This window comes from Schistocerca americana, chromosome 10 (genome assembly GCF_021461395.2).
Source record: "Schistocerca americana isolate TAMUIC-IGC-003095 chromosome 10, iqSchAmer2.1, whole genome shotgun sequence".
Lineage (NCBI taxonomy): Eukaryota > Metazoa > Arthropoda > Insecta > Orthoptera > Acrididae > Schistocerca > Schistocerca americana.
Genome location: NC_060128.1, coordinates 154,087,520 through 154,099,675, shown reverse-complemented (window position 1 = coordinate 154,099,675; position 12,156 = coordinate 154,087,520). Strand labels below are relative to the sequence as shown.

Below are 12,156 nucleotides of genomic sequence, written 5' to 3'. Positions count from 1 at the left end.
TTACTTTTATATGATTCAACTTATATCTAATTGGATTATAATAAATAACGTCTTCAATTCCAAATATTTCTGTTAACCAGTTATCTGTAGATCCTTTTTCAAAAAGACCTTTACATTTATTGGTTTTAACTGTAGCTCCTTTTTTAAATCTAGCTCTTTTATTAGATACAATGTTACTTATTTGTAAATTTTTCTCATTAACTTGTATTGGTTTCAGTTTTATAATCTGATGTACTGTGTTATTGTATTCATCAATTAGATCTTTAAGTAAATTTAATCATTTATAATTTCCTTGTAAAGCAAATTTCTTCCAAATCTTTTCTTCAAGTGTTCTGTTAAATCAATCAACAACAGATGCTTTTAATTCTAATAAAGTTGAATAACGATCAATGTTTTTTTTTCATTAACTCTTTAAATACTTTGTTATAAAATTCTCTACTATTTTCTGTTTGCAATTTATATGGCTTTCTATCTATAAATTTTTTTTGAAAAGCATCAACTATAATTATAGGTGTTTTATCTTTAATAGGAACAGCCAATGCATATTTGTGAAAAACATCAATTACTGTTAATAAATATTTGTAACCTTTATTTATTTTTGAAATACCTTTTAAATTACCTGCATCCATCTCTACTAGGTCAGCTTGTTATGAATCATCTATACCAAAAGAAACAACAGTTCTTCTTTTGAAATTCTTTCTAATTGGTTTATGTAATTCAACAATTTAATTTTCACATATAGTATTATTATCATTGTTTAAACCTTCACCATTTACACAATTATGTTAACATATTTACTTTTTTAGTTTTACATATTGTGCAAAGAAATGCAATTCTTTGTCTTCCATTTTTAGTTGTTACTCTCTGTGGATGAGGTGTATCAGTAAACTTTTTACATTTTAAGCAATAAACATGATAATCGTGTGAAGTACGATTTTCCATTTATATAAATAAAAATTTATTAAATTTTAAATTATTCCACCAAATACAATTATATTTACATATACTGGAACCGTTTTAAGATAATCTTCCAAATTTATAGCATGAAATTTGATTTATTTACCATGATTGATTATTTTTATTTATTTATCTTTTCTCCAAAGGTCTATTTAATTTGCCTGTAGGCAGTATCCATCTTGCCCCTAGTGAGACAAGTCTCAACATCCTTACATATGTCCTCTTGCCATGACTGCTTAGCCATTTTGCACTACCTGTCGATCTAATTTTTGACACATTTGTATTCCTTTTTGCTTGCGTCTTTTTTTGCGTTTTTATATGTTCTCCTAGCAAAGTATAATCAATTGAAAAGTTATTCATTTATATAGTTAAAAATATAATAAAGACTTTTCAGACTCCAATTCCACATTACTCCATAAAAGCTTCACTCAGTAATTTTTCTTTACTTCCTTTTATTTGCTTTCTAAGTTTATTTGTATTTTTTCATTTTTACACCAATCTGAATCTGTGACATGTTTATGATAATAATCTCTTCTAACTTTACGTTTTTGTGTAGGTCCCTTGTTTTTTCATGATTGTAAGAATATATTAAAAGTACATTCAATGAATTTGACTTATATTTTTCTATTTCGTTCTGCTCTTCAAGTCTGAGTTCCTTTCTTGATGAAACTACAACTGACTTAACATATGCAGTTCGAAAATTTTAAGTTCCTAAATATGTCATATGAATTGAAATAGGTTTTGGATTTCCGTTTCTTCGATCACAACGATGTCCTGTCATTCTTAAACATAATTTTGTTGTTGTACCTCCATTGTATATGTTGTTGTCATTGCTGTTTGTAATCTTGTAAATTGTACTGTGTAGTACATTCATTTAAGTACAGGAAGTTTTATTAGAAAAAAATAACAAACATTTCATAGACCTCAGCCATTTTGATCAACATCAATTCTCATACCTAGTTTCTTTTTACCATACATAATACCTCTAACTGCTGTTGCTGCAATTTTCACTTTCAGACTGGCATCACTTGCATGCATTCTTTCTTTTGCAGCTAACTGAAGTTGTTTATATGGTTCATGACTAGATTGTAAACCTTTATGATCTCTGTATGCAATGTTATGTTGTTTGCAAGCTTCATCTAATGGATTAGTTCCTGGATCACCATGTGTTAGTCTTTCTTCAAGTTTAGTGTATGGTCTGCAGTAATTAAATCCTGCTAGATGCATCTCAGGCATTGGGACATTATTTAAAACCATATTTACTATTCCTTTTCCAAATTTATCACTTTTCGAAAAAGTATGTGGAACATTATTTAAAAATCTAATTAAATATGGTATTCCTTTTGGATTATCGATTTGTTATTTGTTAAAATTTCTGCAATACTAACATTTTCATTATCTTAAATTCTTATTTCCAGCTATACCTCCACCATGAATTACTGCTAATCTATCAATTAATGGTATAACATCATTTAACCAAACATATTCAGTTGATTTATATGTATATTTTTTAATTAAACCTTCGCTTCTTTTGTTTTCCAAGAGAACTAAAATCTGAAGAATCTATAGTTGTTTTTCTTCTTAAGTCTGGAAAATAATCTTCAGCAATTGGTGTTATTAAATATAAATGTTGATTGCCTTTACTTGATCTTATTTTATTTGGATTATTATAAAAATATAATGCTACTGAATTTAATAATACATCTGCATAATTTGGTAAATCTTCACCATTAAACTTTTCATTTAAATCATCTACAGTAATTTGTTTTTCAGTTAAAAGTCCCATTATGCCATCTGTACCTTCATATGCTTTTTCACCAATTTTTAATTTATCACCAATAAATTCTACATACAAATTACCAACATATTTAAACATATTAACAGGTTATAATCCAAATACTTTATCCTCACTATGATTAATATATTTTAACATTCTTTCACTAACATTAATTTTTTTAATTTCATTTATCTTTTTACTTACTTTCTCTTCTTGATTTTTATTAAATGTATCTTTAATTTCTGATTCAGTTAATGCATAATCATATTTTCAAGTAATATCTTCAGACCAATCTGCTAATTTTTTAATTGGTGATAAATCTTCAAAATCTTCTATATGACGATATGGAATCACTTGTTTTTCAACTTTTCTATTTTCTTCGATTACTTTTAAACCATTATCACCTAACCCTTCAATACCTTGTTTTTCTTCCTCAATAGCATCAATATCAGGTTGATCGTCCTTCTTTCTATTCTGTTTAGTTTTTTAACAACTTCATCATACTTTGAAAACATTTATTAAGGAAGAAAAACATATTTATATTTAACATTTACATTTATGTTTATGTTTAACTTTATGTTTGCATTTATGTTCATGTTTATGTTTGTTTATGTTAAAGTTAATGTTTTTATTTAATGATTATGTTGTTAAGGAATGTTGTATTTCATTTCTAAATTAACCTTCTTTTGGTTTTCTAGACATATCTATTGTGAAAACTCTGAACTCATTGTTCCAAAATTTACTACACATTTCTTTAAAATTATCAAACTTTAAATCTCCACCAACAAGCTCATGATAAATATAACTTAAATTTGTATCATATTGTCTAAATGTATTTAAAAAATTTAAATTATCTCTAACTGTCTTAGTATTTTTGAATAAGTTAGAGGTAAGTAAAACCAATCTATACCTTTGTGCCTACCTCTAGTAAAATATTCTCTTAGAATATCTCCATTTTCTAGAATAAAATCATCAAATACAACTGAATTTTCTTCACATTCATCTAAAAGAATAATTTCTTCATTATTTTCAATAAAACTATGAATTTGTGTTTTAATTTTATATTCAATATTTTACATTGTTTATAAATTCTTGATACTTCGGTTGATCTAAACATTTTGAATAAATATAAAAATGTTTACTTTTATTCCAGTTCAACCATCATGGAGTTAAAATATAATTATCAATCATTGTCATTTTTCCACAACCACTTGATCTAATTATTGCATATCTTATAGAATTTGGTAAAAGTTTATGAAGTATTTTTTTAATTTATTTTCTCTTATTCTTACTATAGGATCCCAATTTATGTAATAATTTTTTCAGTCCTAAATGAGTAGATTATTTCAACTTAGTGATAAATCTTCAATACTTAATAAAAGAAATAGTGTTACAATGCATGATAGTTATTATAATGTTTCATTAGTACATTTTTTATCAAGTTTTTTAACTCTAAATATTATAAACTTTATTGTTATGGAGAAACGATAGAAATTCCTGTATGTCAATATACTTTAAAAAATTTAAAAAAATTATTCATTTGATTCAGCCTAATTTACATATTAAACTACTGAAAGTGATGTAAAATTGTATATGTATATAAAAGATAGTATTGGTGGTTTACTTGGTTTTAGTAACCAAGTTGTTGAAGCTGATAAAAAAGCTGGAGCTGAAAATGTTCCTAAAATAAGTCCTTTTTGAATTAATAAATGTAAATTTTTGTCTTGCTGATGGAATGTATGTAAAACATAATGATTATTTTCATAAAGAAACTAATATTATTGCTTTATTTAAACATAATGCAGAATTTGGTGGACCAGTAATATATGAACCAAAATATCCTGTAAATGTTCCTATTTTTGATACAGTTCTCTATGAAATGAAGTACTTTATCCATTATCATTACTTGGCAGATTTTTTAAAGATTATAAAGAAATTATGTTTGAAGGAGACTTAACTGTAGTTTTTACACACAGTTCATCTTCTGGAGATGTAATTCTACATTTGTCTGAAGCAAATGAAACTGGAATAGAAATAAAAGATACACTTCGTAAAGAAGGTAAAAATATTATAGTATCTATGGAAATTTGTGTATGTGTTGTTAAATATGAACCAAATTATGAACTTGAACAATGTGAAAATATTTTAAAAAATCCTAGTATTCCTATTTCTTATTACAAACTTCAAACAGAGGAATTTTCTGGATTATCTGGTAAAGACAATTTTGAACTAGATACAACAAATTACTGTAACTCTACAGAATTTTATATACAATCTTTTTGTTGTATTTCAGACTAATCTTAAAAATAATCAATTAGTGGATACGTCATTATTTGATCATGTTAAACTACTGAATATGTATTTAAAATGGTAGATATGAAGATTTTCATCAAGAAATGTGGAATATTAATCCGCCATATAATTTTCTAAAAGCATATGATTCATTTTTAGATTTTAAAGGAATCACTTTACTAAAATCAGATATTGATATTAATCTATTTAGTTTTATAACTAATTATCCAATTTATGTAATCAATTTGAAATGTAGAACGAATGTTGTAACTACACAGAAGACAACTATGAACCTTTGTACAACTTCTAATGATAATTTCCAAATGATACACTTGCTTATGTAATTATTATGGTAAAATGTATCTTACATATGATGCACAACATAGATTACTTACTGAAAATTTTTAATAATTAATTATTTGCTTCTAAATAATTGAATGAAAACCTAAAAAAGTTTATGAAAGTGTTAAATTCATGTTTATATACATTTCTGAAACATTTTAAGAAAGATAGAAAAACATCTTAGTATTTTTTTTAATGATAAATTTTCTGGATAGCTCTTTTTATATAGATTATGTTAGCAATTTGAATTTTTAAAAGTGGTTAGTATTTGGCTGGGAAATCTACACTTAATCTAAAGTCTAAAAGTGCTGAGTCATGGAAATCGACTTTTTTGTTTATTAACTTAATTTGGTGAAATTCGGTATATGGCCGACTGTAGTGTCTGGATGAACGTATTTGAAAAAAAAATTGTTTTTTTTTTTGCATTTTATAACAAAAAGTTGAGTTTGTTGCATTTTATATGTTTCAAGCTATCCACTTGTTGCATTTTATATGTTTCAAGCTGTACTTTCAGAACAGTAGAGACATCTGTGAGCAATAGTGTGAACTAAATAGATTCTAACTATATATACGTTCTTAAAGCTCCTTTACTTCAGCCAAACTTCACACAATCGTTGATCAATGAGAGTGCGCGTATCAGTGGTCATTATAACGTATTTGTATGAAGAGTACTAGCCGTTTGGCTAAAACATCCAACACACTTGCCTATGTACTTAATAACAGCCCGAATAAAAGAAGCAGTTCTGTTAATTCAGAACTTAGCCTGTGTAGTGCTGTGTACATATGGTCAGAGGACTCTGAAAAACAGAAAAATATGTGTAGGACATTGTGGGGTTGTTTTGCAGTTTTTGAAAATCAATAAAATTTTTAATATAGTATACTTTTATTAACTAATACATTTTGATTTTTTACTTATGTTCATAATATGATTTTTAAAAAATAATGTACTTTGTTAGCTAATTCATTTTAATTATGTTATTACATTCACCTATATGAAATGTATGTAAAATAAATGATTTTTTATTATAGCTATTATTATATTATTTTATTTTATTATATTATATTATTATTAGGTAAAAGGGATAGTAGGATGTTTTTGTATGTTCCTGATAATTACATCAATTTTGTGAAAAATGTAGAATGTGAGTGTTAATGAGCAATTTTTCATTTCTTATAAAATTGAGCTAGTGAGCCAGAACATACAAAAACATCCTACTACTGCTATTGACAAAGGATTTCAGATCGATTCCATATTTCTGGATTTCCAGAAGGCATTTGTATCACACATGAGGCTCATAGTGGAATTACGTGCTTATGGACTATCGTCTGTTATGTGACTGGTTTTATGATTTCCTGTCAGAGAGGTCACAGTTCTTCAGAATTGACGGAAAGTCGTAAAGTAAAACAGAAGTGATTTATGGCGTTCCCCAAGGTAGTGTTATAGGTCCTTTGCTGTTCCTTATGTATATAAACGATTTGGGAGACAATATGAGCAGTCGTCTTTGGTTGTTTGCAGATGACGCTGTCGTTTATATCAGAAGATCAAAACAAAGTGCAAAACGATTTAGAAGAAATATCGGAATGGTGCAAAAAGTGGCAGTTGATCTTAAATAACGAAAAGTGAGAGTTCATCCACATGAGTGCTACACGAAACTCTTTAAACTTTGGTTACATGGTAAATCAGTCTAATCTAAAAGCCATAAATTCAACTAAATACTTAGGTATCACAATTACAAACAACTTAAATTGGAAGAAACGCACAGAAAATGTTATGGGGAAGGCTACCCAAAGACTGCATTCTATTGGCGGGACACTTACAAAATGTAACAGACCTACTAAGGAGACTGCCTACACTACACTTGTCGGTCTTGTCGGTCCTCTTTGAGAATACTGCTGGGTGGTGTGGGATCCTTAACAGATAGGACTGACGGGTAGTTTGAAAAAGTTCAAAGAAAGGCAGCACGTATTGTATTATAACGAAATATCATAAAAATAAAATAAGGGAAATCAGAGCTCGCACTGAAACATATATGTGTTCGTTTTTTCCGCGCGGTGTACGAGATTGGAATAATAGAGAATTATTGTGAAGGTGGTTCAACGAACCCACTGCCAGGCACTTGAGTGTGATTTGCAAGTATCCCTGTCGATGTAGGATGATTTATTTCGTTTATGACTATTTAAACACTGGCTTTTGTAAAGAAATTGTGTTCCTGTAAGCCACTAAACATGGTGATCATTGAACACCTGGAACTGTTAGGTTCAGTTAATGGTGGATCCTCGCTACTGGTATCTCGTTAGTCGCCGATGACGCATTGAACCCCGTTGCTGTCCAGTAGCGTTCTTACATTTACACAGCAGCCTCGCTGCCCGCTGCTCGCTGGGAGCCATATCCCTTCAACTGATCACATATCGAGAAGAGTGCTAGCAGAGTCAAATGCGGCACTGCTGAAGTGATATGGAAGCAGCCAATCAAGGCTGCTCAAGGTACAGGACACACACCAATGGTTGCAGTGCGAACCACAAACAACCTGGATGCAATCGTCTTGGGAGGCTCGTAGAAGCAGCGGAAATGGACTGGTGACACACAGTTGGTTTGATTCATCGCTCCCTGGAAATTGTGGCGAGTGGTGAGCAGTGATGTGGCAGCAGAAAGGCCTGACTACAGGGAAAAAATATGTCTGAGGCGGCAAATCTGGTTAGTTGCAAGCCACTATTGTTGTGAGCATGTTTGGAGAGTAGTTGAAGGTCGGGAAAACGATGAGTAGGTGACAGTGTGTTTGACTTCTTATCACAGAACGTACAGGATGGAGGCTCTGCCTTTCTGTAAGGCAAGATATGGTGTAATCTATGGCAGGTCTCTTGATTGAATACAAGAAACAATGGTTCAAAGCACAGCATTTTTGAACATGATGCTGTATAGCAGACGACTCAACATCTCCCCTGTTAACGCAGTGATGTCATCAGCCACGACTACAGTGGTCATGAAATCATTGAGGTTGGACCATTGATCTATGGGAACATGTCACCCAATCGTAAGAAACACGTGTCTTGTTGCACCATGTTGATGGTCGTATCTAGATACGCCATCATTCAGGCATATGGCTGCTCAAAACGCAAACTGCACCACAGGTGCAGGCTGGTGGCCACAGTATTGTCCTATTGGGGGAGATTCACCTGGTCTCCCATGGGACCTGTGGTAGTAATCAAAGGCACAACGATGGGTGTGGGCTACATCAACATCACTTCGGACCACCTGCTTCATGCTTGATGTATTTCATGATGGCGATGGGATCTTACAGTACAATAACTGTAATATATCTACCAAAGGTGGCAAAAAGAAAAAAAAAAAACAGAAACATGGCCAGATAGAATATGCTTCAAAAGTTTATTAAAATCAGTCAATCATCTCTGAGGTGAGGATATGTTAAACACACAGACTTCAATAAGGTTAAGTCTTGGATATTTATCGAACAGAAAAAAAAGCTCTGACCTTTCTGTTGTAAAATTTGAAAATTTAATGAACAAGGACCTGAAGTTAATGATGTTCTCTTGACAAAAAAATATAATGGTAAAGATCGCTAGCTATCTTCATATAAGTTTGTGGTGAAACACTTGCAACATCGAAAGATTTCTTGTATAATTGAAGGGCACAAATAATCATATTTATTGATTCTTCCGTTACTTCCTGATGCAAAAATTCCCTTTTTAAGATTGAGTAACAAGTACATTGTTGTTGTTATATTTACTTTTATTTCTAACTAATTTTAGGGTTACTGGGCCATCCTCAGGATACGACTGACTGGCATCTGCAAGGGACACTAGTTATTATGTAACCAAACGTTATAACTAAAGATACAGTTCACTTGCACAGTGTGTTGTGCATTAAACTTTGTTTTTAATACCGAAATGACGCACTCCACAACGAACAATATTAAACGCAATAAATAGACAATATTTCAGGTTGTATGTTTACAATGTTAAAGTTTGTAACTTCTCGACATTGCTTGAGAAACTGTTGTGCACCAAACACGTTTTTTAACTTGTAAATTACATTTCATGCAGTGGTCAATATTAAACACAAATAATGTTATTGTGATGGAGACTGTTAGGGTATCGTGGATCATTGCAACTTTCCATGCAAGGACTTTGGATATGAATATTACACTACCAAAGTTAATAAGAAACATACAGCCGATGTTCAGAAGGTACGACAAAATCTAGTGAGATGTCAACAGTTAGCGCGAGAAAATATTACTTAGCGCAGTGCCTGGTCACAACAATGATGTGTATGTCTTCTGCTGGGGAGGCCATTTCGGAGGTTGCAGGTTGTGGAGATAGGCCCAGACAATGGTGGCGGCGTACTGCTGGCTCCGGCTCAGTGCCTGATGGATGAAATGTGAATGCATTCGGCACCTGATCCAGACTCACTCAGAGTGCTCTCTTGGGGGCCGTGCGCTGGTGTAAGTACAGCCCCTGGTGCCAGGACGGTCTTGATTCCTGTCACGTGGCCAGTGCAAGAAGGAAGTCAGCGACCTATGCCGGCGCTTAGGTCACCGTCTGGTGGCCGTGTGTAATGTGGCAGCTTTCGTGTGTCGTCTGCCACAGACCTGGCTACCTGCATAGCTTGAATGTAATGCGGGTTGCTGGCACCGTAGGCGCAGGCCCACGATACAGCAAACTGGGCACGTCACAAAGCCAGAATGAGGTCTACGAGAAAGACAGGCCGCGGCTCGTACGTCACGAAGGTAGGCTTGCGCTCGCTCGCTCAACTCAGCAGATAAACTACTTTCCCACGCCTGTTAACTCCTAACTAGATGTGTACGTACAAACGAGACTTGCGTCTTCTACTGGAATCCGATGTTCTGGAGCCTTAGTCTTATTAATTCTAGTCGAAAGTCCATAGCACTCCGTCCGTCTTCAGACCACGAGTGGCCTACCGAGACCATCCGACCGCCTTGTCATCCTCATGGAGGATGCGGAGAGGAGGGGCGTGGGGTCAGCACACCACTCTCCCGGTCGTTATGACGGTTTTCTTTGACCGGAGCCGCTACTATTCTGTCGAGTAGCTCCTCAGTTGGCATCATGAGGCTGAGTGCAGTCCGAAAAATGCCAACAGCGCATGGCAGCCTGGATGGTCACCCATCCAAGTGCCGACCACGCCCGACAGCGCTTAACTTCGGTGATCTCACGGGAACCGGTATATCCACTGCGGCAAGGCCGTTGCCGAAAGTCCATAGGCCGCCTCATAATTTGTTACGGCTGTACTGAGGTACAATTAAATTAAAATTGTGCCAACATGATTATCAATTGCATAAGGCACCTTGTTGCGATAAACAAGCCATTATACGAGAATGAGATATTCACTCTGCAGCGGAGCGTGCGCTGATATGAAACTTCCTGGCAGATTAAAACTGTGTGCCGGACCAAGACTCGAACTCGGGACCTTTGTCATTCGCGGGCCTATGGCTAAGCCATTACTCCGCAATATCCTTTCTTCCAGGAAGAAGAGTTTCTGTCAAGTTTGGAAGGTAGGAGACGAGGTATTGGCGGAATTAAAGCTGTGAGGACGGGTCGTGAGTCGTGCTGGTGTAGCTAAATTGGTGAGCACTTGGCCGCGAAAGGCAAGGGCCTCGAGTCGGAGTCTCGGTCCGGCACCCAGTTTGAATCTGCCAGGAAGTTTCAAGCCATAATACTATTTATATCGAGTATTGACCTTAAATCAAATTTTTATCTAGTACTGTTAATCACTAAGACTTCATAATAGCGGATTCCCGTAGTAGATGCAATTCTCGTTAGTACGCACACACCCAACTGCGAGTTAACAGGTTGGGAAACGCATTTTTTCTGTTGAGCTCAGCGAACGAGCGAGTTCAGGCCTACCTTCGTGTCGGACGTGCCGTGGCCTGTCTTTCTCGTGGACCTCGAGACAGAATCATATGCTGCAAATGGCTCAGAGCACTATGGGTCTTAACGTCGCAGGACATCAGTCCCATAGAACTTAGAACTACTTAAACCTAACTAACCCAAGGACATCACACACATCCATGCCCGAGGCAGGATTCGAACCTGCGACCGCTGACTGTAGTGCCTAGAACCGCTCGGCCACCCCGGCCGGCCAGAATCATCCGTCACTGGTATGAGGAGCATGGTAGTGAAATCATACTGTTGCTTCGACCACCACGTTCGCCTGATATGAACCCAATGGAACACATGTGGGATGCTATCAGGCATCAGCTACACGCCGACAAATTACCTGCCCTTTACTTAGATACTGCGTGACCTGCGCGTAGACATCTAGTCATGTAGCTCTGTAGTCCGTTCGAATCTATACCGTGAACATGGCTGGTCTACTTCATTCGAAAGGTGGACCAATACGCTATTAATCAGGCGGCTGTAATGCTTTGGATCCTTAATAAAGGTCACAAAGTCCCAAAATAATCACACTGTTTTACTTAAAAATGACAGTAATTCGCTGCCAGCCCAAGAAATTGCTCCCCTCCCTTCGCATCACCCTGCAACACTACTGTCCATTGAAATTGCTACACCACGAAGATGACGTGCTACAGACGCGAAATTTAACCGACAGGAAGATGTTGTGATATGCAAATGATTGGCTTTTCAGAGCAATCACACAAGGTTGGCGCCGGTGGCGACACCTACAACGTGCTGACATGAGGAAAGTTTCCAACCGATTTCTCATACACAAACAGCAGTTGACCGGCGTTGCCTGGTGAAACGTTGTTGTGATGCCTCGTGTGAGGAGGAGAAATGCGTACCATCACGTTTCC

At 34.6% G+C, this 12,156-nt stretch overlaps 1 pseudogene; it reads right to left on the bottom strand.

The window, feature by feature from the left end:
* Window positions 1-10,475: 10,475 nt before the first annotated feature.
* LOC124552808 lies at window positions 10,476-10,593 on the bottom strand (annotated as a pseudogene).
* Window positions 10,594-12,156: the final 1,563 nt, after the last annotated feature.